This window comes from Malaclemys terrapin, chromosome 23 (assembly GCF_027887155.1).
Source record: "Malaclemys terrapin pileata isolate rMalTer1 chromosome 23, rMalTer1.hap1, whole genome shotgun sequence".
NCBI lineage: Eukaryota > Metazoa > Chordata > Testudines > Emydidae > Malaclemys > Malaclemys terrapin.
Window position 1 is genome coordinate 16,181,559 of NC_071527.1, and position 13,288 is coordinate 16,194,846.

The window sequence follows — 13,288 nt, forward strand, 5'->3', positions numbered from 1 at the left end:
CCCCCCCCACGCTGGGGAGGGTGGATCCCCCAGCCAGAAGCAGCAAGGGCTAATGTTCTTGTAGTAGGAGTGTGCGTCGGGGTTTTGTTAGGTCGCCCGCCTGGGGGCTCCCCGGCCGTTTCTTTGCAATGGCTCATTGGGATCCGCCTGGATCCTTTCCCCAGGTTCTGAGCCGCAATCTCTTCCCAGCGCCACCCCGTCACTCCAACCGCATCAGTCACCATCTCGACCCCCCTCCCACCCCGACCTTGGACGCAGACATTTTTCCACATCGATCCTTGGCCGGCTGGCCCCGCTGCCAGCTCCGAGCCAAGGCCCTGGGGGGTGACGGAACACTTTCGTCTGGCGAGGGTGTCCTGGACTCCCTGGTGGAAGGGGGACCCTGGAGAAGACCAGAAGAACGGCCAGACTGGGTCAGCCCTGTGGTCCAGCCAGCCCGGGGTCCTGTCTTCCGACAGCGGCCGGTGCCAGGCGCTTCAGCGGGAACGAACAGAACCGAGTGATTAGCGAGTGATCCAGCTCCTGGCCTCAGGACTTAATTTGTGATGAAAGAGGGGCCGGCGCTCAAGACATTTTTTTTTTTTTACTTTCATAACGAATGCAGCAAGCCCAGAGGTGCCGGGGTTCTGAACTGCCAGGCCCAGAGGTGCCGGGGCTCTGAACTGCCAGGCCCAGAGGTGCCGGGGCTATGAATGGCCGAGCCCAGAGGTGCCGGGGCTACGAACTGCCAGGCCCAGAGGTGCCGGGGCTACGAACTGCCAGGCCCAGAGGTGCCAGGGCTACGAACTGCCAGACCCAGAGGTGCCGGGGCTACGAACTGCCAGGCCCAGAGGTGCCGGGGCTCTGAATGGCCGAGCCCAGAGGTGCCAGGGCTATGAACCGCCAGGCCCAGAGGTGCTGGGCTATGAACGGCCAGGCCCAGAGGTGCCGGGGCTATGAACGGCCAGGCCCAGAGGTGCTGGGCTATGAACGGCCAGGCCCAGAGGTGCTGGGCTATGAACCGCCAGGCCCAGAGGTGCTGGGCTATGAACGGCCAGGCCCAGAGGTGCCCGGGGCTATGAACTGCCAGGCCCAGAGGTGCTGGGCTCTGAACGGCCAGGCTCAGAGGTGCCGGGGCTCTGAACTGCCAGGCCCAGAGGTGCTGGGCTATGAACGGCCGAGCCCAGAGGTCCTGGGGCTCTGAACTGCCAGGCCCAGAGGTGCCGGGGCTGTGAACTGCCAGGCCCAGAGGTGCCGGGGCTCTGAACGGCCAGGCCCAGAGGTCCTGGGGCTCTGAACGGCCAGGCCTAGAGGTGCCGGGGCTGTGAACTGCCAGGCCCAGAGGTGCCGGGGCTGTGAACCGCCAGGCCCAGAGGTGCCGGGCTATGAACTGCCAGGCCCAGAGGTGCCGGGGCTCTGAACTGCCAGGCCCAGAGGTGCCGGGGCTCTGAACTGCCAGGCCCAGAGGTGCCGGGGCTCGGCCGAGCCCAGAGGTGCCGGGCTATGAACGGCCAGGCCCTAGCACAAATTGAGCACTGCCTGTTGTCCAGTCTCCACTTCCGGCAGCCAGAGGCCCAGGGACTGAGTGGGGTGTGGGATTGATTTGTGTTGGGGGGGGGGGGATCAGTGTGGTGAGCTCCCCCAGTAAAACCAGAGTGGACTCTGGGTGGAAACCTCCTCCTCCCCCCCCCCCGTCAGCTGGGTCATTGGCTGGGACCAAACCTGGGACCTATGGGTTCAAAAAGCAAGCGCCTCTGCTAATTAAGCCAAAGGACCAGACTCTGTAGCTCACGCAGTAGCTAATCCTGAGCCGCCATACAAAGTCTGACCACTAGAGGGCAACAGAGAGACTTTTCGCTTGGGGGCACCCCCAGGCAATATTTGCAGAGCCCAGGGGTGCAGAGCGCTGGGGAGCAGGAAGGATCCCCCCTCCCTCCACTGAGAGCAAGGGGCTGTGTATGGGCAGGCTGGGGGGAGGGGCCTGGTCCCAGAAGGTAAGAGCAGGTGCTGAGGACTGGGGAAGTTGTGACATGGGTGGAGAAGGAGCCCGTGGGGGTGGGGCGGGACACTGCAAACTCCTGGCAGTGTTTAAAGTTTATTATTATTGTTTTAATCTTATTTAATTCTCCCCTCGAGGGTCGCGTGATGAGAGGCACAAAGGGTTAAGGAGACAGTAGGGGGCAGAGGCAGGTTCTTGGAGGGGGGGGCAGAAACAGCCCCTCCCAGTATGGGGCAGAAGAATAACAGCCCTCCCCCAGCGTGGGGCAAACAGGCTTCCCAAGGGGCAATCGGTCCCTCTCCAGCAGGGGGCGCTGTGAGCACCCCGGCCCTGTGGACGGGCAGAGTTCGAGTATCGCCGTCCTAGCATTTCCCCTCGGAGCCGAGGACGCCTGACCCCAAGACGGAGCTCCGTGGTGCCTTGCATGGTGGCCAGTACCCGGTGGGAAGAGCACGACGCTCGCCCCATCTCAGCAGGGCCTGGCGCTGCCCCCCCCCCCGCCCGCCGATGGGCTGGTTGCAGGGCTGGCTGGCAGGCCCGACTCTGCGCCCACCGGGGCTGCCACTTCAAAGGGAAAAAAGAGCTAATAAAGTTTTCTAAACTTTCCTGCTTGTTCTGTCGCTGGGGGGGTTTTAATGGGGGCGGGGGGGGGCTGGGATAGCTCCAGGCAGGGGCAGGAGCCACAGCCACCAGGGGAACCCGAGCAGCTGGGCCTCTCCCAGCTCCCAGGGCAGAGTATTGCAGCCACCTGGCTGTGAAAACCGGCTCCATTAGCCTCCGCGGCCTCGGTTTGAGTCCCGGCTCTGCCCCCAGATTCCCTACCAGCCCTTGACCTCGTCAGGCCAGCTGGGCCTCAGTTTCCTCAGAGCAACCCCTCTTTTTGCCCCCCCCTTGTTTCGCTGGGTAGCGCTGCCATGCAGGGGCTGTCTCTAGGGGTGTATCCTGCGCCGAGGCCTTGTCACAGGTAGCAGAGCTGGATTCCTGCCAGTAGGGGGCAGTGTGACGCCCAGGGGTATTTCAGCCGGCTCCACACAGTTTCACGCACCGGGGAGCGAGCCGGAGCGCTGGCTCCTGTGTCAGTCCAGCTATTGGGGGTGAATCCTTAGGGTGCCTGGGTGAGGTTCAGATAACCATGGCAACAAGAGATCCCTGGCCCCCAAGATCATGCTGAATCCTATAGGGCACAGGGTAACTCCCACCTGGCTCAGCCTCGCTCCTGTCTGAGACCGAGAAGGATGCAAGATGAGGGTTCAAGTCCTGCCTCTCGCACAGACTTCTTGGGTTGCATTGCTTTAATCGCTCCGTGCCTCAGTTTCCCCCAGTCTGCAAAATAGTGGAGAATGACCCTGACCTGCCTTGGGGTAGGTTCATTCTGAGGCACTATGAGGGGTGCCACATAAGGGCCAGCCTGGAGCTCCGGGGCCTGCAGGAGTCAGCGCCTGTGGGCGAGTGGGCAACTCCCTCCTCTCCGGCACACGGGGGCAAATCACTAGAGCGCTGCATGCGCATCTCTGCAGCAGTACGGCTGGACCCAGACCATCCCCCTCATAGAGCAGGGGCCCCTATTGCTGGAGCTGTCAGGGACTCTCCCTCAGCTGTTAGCTCTACAGGGACTATGACACACAGTGGTCCAGGTCATCACTTCACCACAACAACCAGGCTACAACTCAGTTCTGACAGCGCAAACCTCTATGGCGTCAAGGGCGGGGAATCTCTATTAGTCGTATGGGGTCTATGACCCACAGTGGGCACTCAAAGCCTCACTCTTGGCACGCCAAGCTCCCCGAGCCCCAGTGACCCCAGTGCCCAACTCACCAAGGCGTCTCCCCGAGGCACAACCAGGGCCACAGAGTGACACCCCCCCATCACCCTGGCGAAGGTGCCATTGGTGTATATATCAGTGCAAAGCAGACCCATGGGGAGGGTGTGACTCCCCCGAGGTCAGAGTTGACACGGTGCCACAATGCCACCATCAGCTTAGCGTCCCTTCCCAGCAGTCCAGTGGGTGGCCAGCAGGGGGCACCCCGCTGGATCTATGCAATGGGGCGACCGTCCCCCATGGCATCTTGGACGCTGTTGCGACGCCGAGTGGCAACCAAAGCCCCCACGGCTGGCTCACAGCAAAGCCCTTACCCTGACGGCACAGATGCCCCATGGGGAGCCAATGCTGGCGGCAGAGGGACCCTTTTGCAGGTCTGAGCAGGGGCCGGATTTAGCAGAGAAACCTCAATGGGTCGGAGCGGAGCCAGGGGCACGTGGGGCACTGGATCGTGGGTCAAACAGCTGGCCCAGATTGGCACAAACCAGCCCACGTTGGCTCAGATCTTGCCACCTGCCCGCTAGCTTGCGACTACAAACTGCCTAATACCACCTAGTGGTCAGTCCCAGGATATCACAGAAGACCAACAGCAGTTGGGCCAATAAAAGATGACAGACGGCAGGGCCGGAAACGAAGTTGACATTTTTCACTGGTAACAGATTGTGTGGGGTTTGGTTTGGTTTATTTTAAAAGAGAACATGGGATCTGCTCCCACCAAAACAGGGGGTCGGGGGAGGAGGGAGGGAGAATGGGGCGTGTGCTTGTGTGTGTGTGTCTATCCGTCTGTCCACCACAAACATTCGTATTTATGATCATAAAATAAAGTCCCTCTAACTTTTCGGTTTCTGGCTGTTGGAAACTGGAAAATTTTGCCCCCAAACTCAGTTTTCAGGGGAAAATTTGATTGGTGGAACCTTTAAAAGGAAAAAAAGGAACAGGGGAGGGGTGTTTTGACGGTGTTTTTGATAAAGACTTTCGAGGAAAAGATTCAGTGAACAGGAGAGAAGTTTAGGTGAAGTATTTCCACATGAACAAAAAAAAAATGTACTGGTGGCAGAATTCTCCTCTATAGGCCAGGCTCCTTCGTCAGACTACATCTCCCATGATGCACCCTGGTCTCCCCTTATAGTGGGAGACGGCAGCCTGACTGCAGTGCCTCCTGGGAGTTGTAGTGCGGTTTCCTCACAGCCCTCATTCCCCTCTAGGGGCTGGCGTTCGCATGCAGCCCACAACTCCCCTGTTTTCAGACTTCCTGCTGTGGATGTAGTATTCCCACCTCCGCCTTTGGCTGGCAGGATGACTTTGGGCAAGTGACCACCCCACTGTGTGCCTCAGTTTCCCTATTTTACAGATGGGGTTAATAACACAAACTGTTTTGGGTTTTGTTAAAGCAATTTGAGAGCCAGTGATGTAAAGCCATGAAAAGCCCTAGAGAAGAGCAAGTGATTATTATGATTGATTCAAAACCACCCGGGGTTGGTGGCCTTCCCGGCACACAGCAAAAGAGGGTTTTCTGGGTGGAGGGTGCTCCCAGAGCGATGGAGGGTTGGAAAGGCGTTTGGCCGAGTTATTAACTCCTGTGGCACTCACACCTCGGAGCCCTGGTCACGGGCTAGGAACCTGCTGAGCTGGGTCCGCACCACACCCCGAACAACAGGACAGTCGCTGTCCCTGGAAACCGGCACAGCCGTGGATACGGCTACGGTGCAGGGTAATGGAGACAAAGCCAGTGGCCCCCCAGTATGGCAAATACCCCCCCAATGGCAGCATTCCAGACACTTTTCTTTAGGACACATGGGGTTTCTCATTCCCTGAATTCAAGCCAGTTCAAATTACATCAGACCCTTTCCCCCCAGGCCAGCTGTGGGTCTCCCTAGTCTCCAGGCCTCTGTACCTATTCCCAACTCCCAGACATCACGCCACTACTTCCTCCTAGAGACCCATCCTGCAGCTAACCTTCCCCTGCCCCAGCTGGGAGCCTTTTATACTCCCTGGCTGGCAGTCACATGACTCAATCTCCTGGCCCTGCCCATTTCCAGCTGGGCCTGATGACGCTCCCCCTGTTCTTAAAGGGGCCACCTCTCAGAACTAGCCTGGGCGGTAGCAGGCCCCCCACAGCCCTAAAAGAGGGCACACCGCCTGGTTAAAGTAGGGTGACCAGATGTTCCGATTTTATAGGGACAGTCCCGATTTTTGGGTCTTTTTCTTATATAGGCTCCTATTACCCCTCACCCCCCCGGCCCGATTTTTCACACTTGCTGTCTGGTCGCCCTACCTGGTTAAAGGCAGGCGCTGATCCTCTCCCTCCAGCTGTTTTGCTGTTGTGGCGGGCGGGGGGAATTGATCGGGACAGGTCCCCGGGAGAGGCGCGTTCTCCAAAGCGAAGCGTTGCAATGGCCCGAGCTCCACCCGCCTCCACCAGTCCAGCCAGGTGCAATCTCCACCCAGGGCTGCGGACCCCAACGCTCTAGCTCCAGAAACCTCGGCAAGGGCCCAGCGCCCCCAGGTGCTGCAGGGAGCGTCGCCAATTTCCGCCAGCTGGAGGCGTTAGGCCCGTCTCTTGCTCTCCCTAGAATGGAGATATCCCATCTCCTAGAACTGGAAGGGACCTTGAAAGGTCATCGAGTCCAGCCCCCTGCCTTCACTAGCAGGACCAAGTACTGATTTTTGCCCGAGATCCCTAAGTGGCCCCCTCAAGGATTGAACTCACAACCCTGGGTTTAGCAGGCCAATGCTCAAACCACTGAGCTATCCCTCCCCCCAAATGCCCATAGGAGAGAGCGTTTTGATGCAAGCAGCGCTAAGATCCTTTGCTTTGGGGGCCGCTGGGAGTTTTTTAAGGACTCAGCTCTCTAGGCCGTGCTCCGAGCTGGAAGTTTAACACCCCCTGGGAATGACAGCGAGGGAAGGGCCTGGGGGCCTGCGCCCGAAAGAGGCCTGCGCAGCGGTGTGGGTCGCTGCGGGCTTAGTGGTGGGCTGGCTGTTGGTCATGGTATAAAGGGGGGGATTGACTAATAACATGGCAGGGTAATCCCAGCACAAGACTGTTCATCCCGCTGTGGACTACTGGTTAGTCCTTGGTGCAGCTCGGCCACTTAACTTGGGGGTCACCCTGCGCAAGTCATTGTTCCTCTCTGTGCCTGCTTCCCCTTCCACTCTCGGGCGGGGTCTGGGCAGCGCCTGGCACAAGGGGGGCTCTGATCTTGGGCGGGGTCTGGGCAGCGCCTGGCACGAGGGGGGCTCTGATCTCGGGCAGGGTCTGGGCAGCGCCTGGCATGAGGGGGGCCCTGATCTCGGGCAATGTCTGGGCAGCGCCTGGCACGAGGGGGACCCTGATCTCGGGCAGGGTCTGGGCAGTGCCTGGCACAAGGGGGGCCCTGATCTCAGGCAAGGTCTGGGCAGTGCCTGGCACAAGGGGGGCCCTGATCTCGGGTGGGGTCTGGGCAGCGCCTGGCACAAGGGGGGCCCTGATCTCGGGTGGGGTCTGGGCAGCGCCTGGCACAAGGGGGGCCCTGATCTCAGGCAAGGTCTGGGCAGTGCCTGGCATGAGGTGGCCTGCTCTTGGTCAGGGCCTTTAGATGCGGTGGTAATATAAATACTGACCCTCGTCCAGATTTACTTTCCTGCCCCAGGCTTTCAATGCGGACCGTGCTTCTGTCACCAGCTGTGCAATTAGAGCACCACATCTGGGCTGTGGCACCACAGCTGCATTTGACAAGTTGATTGACAGCAGGAGCCAGGCCCCTCAAGGGCCTCCTGCTTGGGATATTGACAAGACGCCAAGCACCAGAAATAAAAGCTCCCTGCTGAGTGGGCCAGATGCCCTCGTGGGCCAGATCCCCACTTGGTGTAAAACAGCGCCGCTCCACGAGGCCAGCGACTGGCGGATCTGGCCCACGCTTCGGCCGACTCCTGTCTGCTTCGCCCGTTGCCCAGCTGGTACCGGCGTAGCTGCGCCAGGGAGCTCCAAGAGCAGCCGTCGCGTTCGCAGAGCGGCGCTGGCGGGGGGATTTGTCTGGAGGTTTCGCGGCGGCGCCACGGACAGGTGGCTGCCAGGCACAAAACGGTGCCAATTATGCACAGCGCCGGCTTGTAAATATTTCATGCCCCTTCCTCTTCGCGGCTCATCGTTGCAAACCCGGGGGGGGGGGGGGGAGCACAGCTCCCAAGAACACGACGTTGTTGAATTCGTATTGCTGTCACGGCCAGGTTCATTCCGCAGGAAATGATACCGACGAGCATTGGGGCCAACGGGTTCCCCCCCCCCCAACTAGGAAAGCGGCCAAGTCAATTCACCATAATTGATTACCTGACCCCCCAGCTTTGCTGAGTGACGGCACCGTCTGCACCAAGCCGGGGATGTTAGGGGCAGGCTGGGACATGGGGAAGTTTATTCTGCCGAGATGAAGGCCCTGTCTTGTAGGAGGCTGGACCGAAATCAGGGCCCCCATCGTGCCAGGCGCTGCCCAGACCCCGACCGGGATCAGGGCCCCCTTGTGCCGGGCGCTGCATAGTTACCTAGTAGAGGACAGTTCCTGCCACAAAGCGTTTACAATCGAGCTGCTTGAAATGTTTGGGCTGAAATGTTTTTTCAAGAAAAAATGCAGATTCGGTGACAGCGAAACCTCTCTCTCGAACATGCTGCTTCTCGCTGGTTGGTTGTGTCGGAAAAATAAGTCAGTAAATGTCGCAAGGTTCCAACTTTTTCTTGCGCTATTTCCTTCCATTTGATTTTCTTTAAATATAAAAACGAAAACCCCACTTGTAACCTAAGCAAAACGTTCTGTTCAAGCCGAAGCAATCCCCGCCGCAACTTTTCCATTTGCTGAGAACTTCGAAAATGTTCAGTAATTTTGAGGGGGTTGATTTTTCAGACTTGTCAGGAAACCAAAAAACCGCCATTATCGGCCCAGCTCTCGTTCCCAGCCGAAATAGACAAGACAAAAGGAAGGGTTATACGTCTTGGTTTGCAGTGGGGGAAACTGAGGCACAGAGTGGCAGGCATTGAATGCAGGTCTCAGGCCAGGGCTTTTACCACGAGCCCACCCTTCCTGCCGGGCTTCATTTCCCCAACGCTTGCTAAAGGAAAGGTTTGGCTTTGCTTTTTTCACCCACATCCTTTGCTTCCCCCAGCCATTTGCCATTAGCAAGAAGCACAAAAAGCCGCCAGCCACTGGAAAGGTGCCCATCTTTAATTAGCCTTCCCCTAATGACAGATCACCTCGCTCGTTTAACCCCACCCCTGGCCCTTAGCAATAAACGCAAAGAACTCATTAGCCAGGCACATGGCAGACAGCAGCCATTTCCCCAGGCGCCATTAACATCACCACAAAACTGCAGGCGCTTTGGTAGATTTTCCTCTGATTGCCCCCAGACCCTCCCCGGAAGAAGAAGATTTGGAAGCAGTTTGTTGGGTGAAACTGACAAGCGAGCGGAAAGAGGGAATTAAAAGGCATTAGGGTCTGTATTTCCCCTCCCTACATTCTCCTGCTTTTGAAGGGGGGGGCGGGGGGAAGACAGCTGGGAAAATGAACACGGGCGCTATTTGTGTGGAAGGCATCTGGGGCAGACGCCCCCATCCTGAATTATTAAGGACACACCTTCTAATTTCAACCACATTTTATCCAGCTGCAGCGAATATCTTTCCACATCATTTGCACAACATCGCACCAGGCCTGTGGCCGCAAATTGGGCCAGACCCTTTGTACAAAGCCGCTGAAGACCCAGGTGGTTGTTTTATGTAATTCTAAGATGTTTTGGGGGGGACTTTTGCCAGATTTTTAACAACAATAAAAGGCCATTTCTAGAAAAGGCCGTGATCATATGGAGCTAGGAACAACTATTAACTCATGATCATTCCGTGCTAGCCGGCCAAAGCCCCCACCGGTAGATTCAGCAATACACGCATGTTAGCTAGGCTGGGTTCGCTTTTCATCGGGAAGGGCCGTTAAACGTCGATTTCACCAGACACCCACAAAGGGGGCAAAACTATTTCCGTTGATCATTGAAATCGACAGGCGGGCAAAGTATGCTTGAGAATTTATTAGCGTTTGATTGAAGGGTGACATTTTGACGCGGGATGTTGACAGCTCGTGCGTTGATGGCTCTCAAGCGGTCCGTGTCGAATCCCAAAGTTGAGTGGCATTGTCCGATCCCCTTCCCGTGTCTGATCCCCCCCCATATTTACCCACAACGGTGAAAATTTAAATGCATAAAAAAAAATGCTTTAAAGCCCATCATTTTGTACAACAGTGAACATGTAAATTGGTTCCAAAAAATCAAAAATATGCTTAAAATACACATCGCTCGTATCCATCGAAATGACAGAAAAATCAAAATTGAAGTCTGCCAAAGCTAAACTTGGGGTTCCTTCAGGTCCCGCAGAGGGGCTGCCTGGCGCTTGAAAGCTTGACTCCTTCCCCAACAGAGCTTGGGCCAATAAACGCCATTACCTCCCCCCTTGTCTCTCATATCCTGAGACGGAGACGCCTTCACCACCACCTAACTCTATCCTCTAGCCACCCGAGGGGGCCCAAGACCCGCCTGCGTACAAATCAGTCAGTCAGTTCCGTTGTGATTTTCAAAGGCATTCTTATTCTTTATTAGGCATATTATGGTAGCGCTCAGAAGCCCGGTCATGGCCCAGTGTGCCAGGCCCTGTACAAACACAGAACAAAAAGACCAGCCCCGCCCCAGTCATACCTAAATCCCACTTTGGTCGGGTTTAAATTTCATTAGGTCTATTTTTGGGGGTGGATCCCCCCCTTTCAATGTTCACATGCTACATCAGTTATACCCCCCACCCCCGTTACAGAGATCTGACCAAAGGGATTTGAAAGACCAATGCCAGCGTATCTATCTTTGGCTCAAGACAGGGGTAACTGGATGAAATTTCACAGCCTCTGATGCACAGCAGGTCAGAGGAGATGAGTGAATTATCCCTTCTGGCCTTGAACTCTGTGCATCTCTCTCTTAAATAATTCTGGGAAGGGGGGGGGCATAGATGTGGCTAAGAAGAAAAGAGCATGAGGTTAAACAAGGCATTTACCGCTGGGCTACAGTTTAGCTGGGACGTGGCTATCTACACGTGACCGATCAATAGTTTGGCTTTTGCTAAAGGCACTTTTGTTTTTGTAAAGTAAGACACTGGCCTCTCCTCTGTTTTTAAAGATTGCACATCCCCCGGGAATCTGAGCAACGCGATGCCCCCCCCGCCATGTCCAAAACACTCTGCACAGCTGGGGTACGAAGCGTGGAAGCATCGCATTGTGAGCTGAGAGACGGCGCACCGTAGGGTGACCAGATGTCCCGATTATATAGGGACAATCCCGATATTTGGGGCTTTGTCTTATATAGGTGTCTATTACCCGCCACCCCATCCTGATTTTTCACCCTTACTGTCTGGTCACCCCAGCGCACCAGTCCCTGCAACCGAGCCCTGAGCGCTTGCCTCACGGAAAGCCATGAGATCAGACTCCAGGAGAGCCCGGTTGTCGCACCGAAGCTTGCTCCAGCGAGAAGCTAATCGATAACCGCGGAGGGGCAGAAATGATCTGCGCCGCGTGGCACGGGAATGGACTGTGGTACCTTTTCCAGCCAAGACTCGCCGTGTTTCAGCACGGCTGGGACATCAAGGAGCGTTTCACGTCGCCCTAGAATGCGCTTGACTCCTTTTTAAAGGAGCTGAGTCCCGGTACAGTATGGGGCAGCTGACACACAGAGTCCAGATTCCAGAGGCTGATTCTCAGTTAAGGCTGAATAAAGTGGGTGGAGACAGCCTCACCTGAGAATCCTGCCTCCCCCACCCCCACCCCCACTGTGAAGGGGCAAGGCCTATACCAGCCAATGGGAAGCTGGTATAAGGGCACTGAGCCTAGTGTATGGGGGTGTGTGTGACTGGAACACATTGCATTATGGGTACTCCATGCTTCAGCGGGGGCTCTTGGGAAACAGAGTATGAATTACTGACACCAGGGACTAGGCACGACCCCAGCAGTAGGGGAGCAACCGAGTCTCATGCCCTGGTCCAGGTCCAAGCATAGCCATCCCCTGATGGGGAATCCAGTGATTTTCCTCCCTCGGGGGTTATCCGAGGCCCATCTGCCAGCTAAAGCTTTCTGGAAGGTGCCCCATTGGGTGCCTGCATGGCACCTCCCCAAAATAACAACACTGGAGTCTTTGGGACTGACGGGGAGATTTAATGCAGGCTGGGGGCAGAGGGCATCACAAAGGGAGTCAGATGTCCTCGAATCCCTGGGAACTGCAAGGGGATCTGGGCCCCAAGCCCTGCGAAGCTTGGCTCTAGGGCAGCCCTGCCTCAACCTCCCCACAGCGCACCAGCCCCTCACAGTGGAGGACGCCGAATCAACTAATGATGGATCCCGAGGCCTCAAGCCTGGGGCGAGCTCTCGCGTCGTCTGCATGATTAGGGTCTCAGTCACTGTCAAGCCGGGCTCCGGCCTGGAACCAACACCCCAAAAAGGGGGAAAGTCTCTCTACCCGTTGGCCCTTCCTGCCCCACTGGTCCAATTCCCCAGTGCCCTGCACCACTAGTGCAACCCCCCTGCAACCCCTCCCCCCATGCACCACTAGTGCAAATCAGCTGAGATTGATTTTAACCCCTCACATCCTCGTGTAAATAAATCACCGTACAAGGCTCAGTGCAACGGGAAAATCAGGCCCGGGATCTTTGGTTTTACAAGACTCCCAGCCCTGCAGGGGTTGGTTCAAACTGATCCGATACATTGAAGGTATTCTACATTTTCCCCTGTCCCTGGTCTGGTCTCTCCCCTGGCCCTTTTCTACAGTAAGGCCCAGATCCCCAGCTGGCGTCACGCCATTGGCGTCAGAGAGGCCAAACGCCCATTAGAATCATAGAATCATAGAATATCAGAGTTGGAAGGGACCTCATGAGGTCATCTAGTCCAACCCCCTGCTCAAAGCAGGACCAATTCCCAGCTAAATCATCCCAGCCAGGGCTTTGTCAAGCCGGGCCTTAAAAACCTCCAAGGAAGGAGACTCCACCACCTCCCTAGGTAACGCATTCCAGTGTTTCACCACCCTCCTAGTGAAATAGTTTTTCCTGATATCCAACCTGGACCTCCCCCACTGCAGCTTGAGACCATTGCTCCTTGTTCTGTCATCTGCCACCACTGAGAACAGCCGAGCTCCATCCTCTTTGGAACCCCCCTTCAGGTAGTTGAAGGCTGCTATCAAATCCCCCCTCATTCTTCTCTTCTGGAGACTAAACAATCCCAATTCTCTCAGCCTCTCCTCATAAGTCATGTGCTCCAGACCCCTAATCATTTTTGTTGCCCTCCGCTGGACTCTTTCCAATTTTTCCACATCCTTCTTGTAGTGTGGGGACCAAAACTGGACACAGTATTCCAGATGAGGCCTCACCAATGTCGAATAAAGGGGAACGATCACGTTCCTCGATCTGCTGGCAATGCCCCTACTTATACAGCCCAAAATGCCGTTAGCCTTCTTGG